Here is a 3,094-nt window from a genome sequence, read left to right on the forward strand (position 1 = left end):
TCCAATTTAGAAAGACGTAGTATTGTGGTAAAATGCTATCATCACATGCAAGAGAGATTGCTTGTGAAAGGAAGAGTCCGTCAGTGCGGCCAACTTCCTTGCTATCTCATTTAAAACAAATTGCCACAGCCACCCAAACTTCAGCAGCCACCATCCTGATGGGTCAAGAGCCACCAACATGAAAGCAAGACCTTCTACCAGGAAAAAGATGACAACTCACTAGCTCTGATGACAGGTCACATTTTTGAGCAATTAAGGATTTTTTTAACGAGATATGTACATTGTCTTTTAAACATGATGCTATTACACACTTACTATACCAACCTGTACTGGCAATATAACTTTTATATGCACCAGGGCGCCAAAAAGTCCCTTTGACTAACTTTACAGCAATATTCGCTTTCTTGTGGTCTGGATCTGAATGCACAGGATCTCTGAGGTATGCCTCTATGTAATTACCTAAATTTAAAAAAAGGAAGAATTATACCATGTTTAAGAATAACTGCACATAACACCTATATTTATCTGGCTAGGATATTTTGACATAGTTTGTGGGAAAGAGAGCTACCATTTTTCTCATGACAGTAGCTTTTTTCCTCTTTTGTCATCAGACACTAGAAGACAGTATACTTTTCAAGGAGATTAGCAATCTATAAAAAAATAAAGGGTTCAAAAATGATAGATACTTCCATGAGATTGCGTACTCATCAGCTGTGTATGTAGATACTTAGGCTCGTTTGCCAGTCCAAGTTAAGTTTGACAAGGAGCAAAACGCTTTTTGAAAAAGAGAAAATATTATATCAAATCGGTATCCTTAATGGGAAGTTGAGTCTATCATCTGACAGAAAGAATAACCACTGGTACCTTTTATTCACGTAACAGTGGATGTTTTCTAAAAGTGATTCACACTGGTTATTCCATAAACACCCACCTGACACAGCTTCTCCTGGGTATGGGGCCTTATAGTCCACAGTTTTCACTCATGCTTTTGTTTTTTTTTTTTTTTTTTTCCAACGTTTATTTATTTTTGGGACAGAGAGAGACAGAGCATGAACGGGGGAGGGGCAGAGAGAGAGGGAGACACAGAATCGGAAACAGGCTCCAGGCTCTGAGCCATCAGCCCAGAGCCTGATGCGGGGCTCGAACGCACGGACCGCGAGATCGTGACCTGGCTGAAGTCGGACGCTTAACCGACTGCGCCACCCAGGCGCCCCAACTTTTGGTTTTAACTTAAGGTATCTTTGCAGAGATTCTGGGACTGTGTTAGCCTCCCTATTCTAAAGTTGGTGGCCTAGAGGCTACATGAAGTAAGCAGCCTGCCCACACTCAGCTCCTCCTAGAGGATCATGGGGAGCAGGCTAACCAGGCTGAACCCATAGTTTGATGCTTGTACCATTCCATGTCCCATGCACGCGAGCCTCTGAATTGCTGCTGCTGTTTTCCAAGGGAGTTCAGCTCCAAATGTTTGTGATCCAGTTATTAGGAACACAGAGAATTTTCCTAAGTCCACAGCATTATACAAACTATATCATAGAGAATTCGAATTCACCCATCCCTATGTTTACAGTGTTTTTTCACTGGTAAATTACATTTCATATTCTGGCTGTGGAACAGGATTCGTCCCCACAGAGGAGCATTTAATGACTTAGAATTTTTGAAACATCACATCTGGATGAAAATGGAAACTCATCCAACTCAACATTCTTCTGGTTTGTGACACCAAGGCATAGAGAGGATAAAGAACTTGACTTGTTTACTCTGACTTTGCAGTGCACAAACAATTTTAGCCTCCTGGGCAGAAAAGAGCTGAAATCCAGCCTGATTCCACTGGGCAAACTGTGTGGCTTGGCTCAGGGCCAGCCGCCTGAAAAGGGATCTTTTTTTTTTTTTAAGGTGCCAAGTTACGTGCCTGTGGGGGATGAGTCTGTCCGGGGTTGAGGCCTTTTCCTAATGTGCATGAAGGAGCTGTATAGTTCTGTCTAAACGTATTCACACTCTGGATTGGTCTTGCTCCTTTGCTGTTGGGTCTGTGAAGTTCCTTCCCTGTTGAATACAGCTATGTGTGTTCACTGTTAAGGTGCCATAACATTCTGGGGGATGAATGCAATGAAATCTGTTCACTGTTTGCTTACAGACATTTGGGTTATTTCCAGTTTTAGGTTATTACAAATTATGCTGTAAGCAATATCACATTCACATTCATTTTGTCATATTATCAATGTTTCCTGAGTATAACATTTAACGTGACTTTGAGGTTCGCCGACACCTGAAATTTGAAAATGAGTTTCCAAGGTCCTATCTGTAGAGTTTTTGAGTCAGTAGATGTGGGTTAGGTCTCCACAATGTATATTGGTGACAGTCTCTAGGTCCTGTGTTAGCTCTACTAAAATCACGTCCTTGGTGTTCCCATTGAGTGAATGGGATATGTTTCTTGCTGGCACTGGGATTCCTTTAGAGTGAGTATCTTTCAGTTTTACACCAACTGTAAAAACTAGCTTTAGCTACTTTGGTTGGTTTTTGAAGAAAAATCAGTACTACAGTATGTGCACTTTAATACTTGGAAGAGTTCAAAGTATATGTCATAGTCTGCTGTCTTGGGATGTCTTGGCACATCTTGGTGTAAGTCTGTGCAGCCCAAGGCTGGATTGTTTGCACTTCACAAGGGGGGAAAGGGGGAGTGACAGAAAGAAGAGACAGTGAGCAGTTTTAGGACCCCTTCAGCCCATGTTTCACTACTAAACATGGGACACAGGGAAATCACCAACCCCTCTTGTCCACAGATCCCGCCTTCACTCTCTGCATGCTCCCTGACTGTGATCTGAGAGGTTACTCAGAGAAACTCTGGAAGAAAATGAGGTTAGGCCTCAATGCTCATTGATAATTAATGTCATTTTGATAGTATCAATGGAAAAAAGTTTATATGCAGGTGTCTAGGTCTTTTGTTTTATGTACTCAAAATAGTAGTAACTTTTTTTAAAGGGTAGCTGAAGTTTTCAATAGAGCTCAAAGAATTTTTTTTGTCTATGTTTTCCAGTTAATAGTCCTGAAAATAAAGCAACACGGAAAAGATCTTAGCTTGGATGAATATGGCAAT

This window comes from Lynx canadensis, chromosome A1 (genome assembly GCF_007474595.2).
Source record: "Lynx canadensis isolate LIC74 chromosome A1, mLynCan4.pri.v2, whole genome shotgun sequence".
NCBI classification, from domain to species: Eukaryota; Metazoa; Chordata; class Mammalia; order Carnivora; family Felidae; genus Lynx; species Lynx canadensis.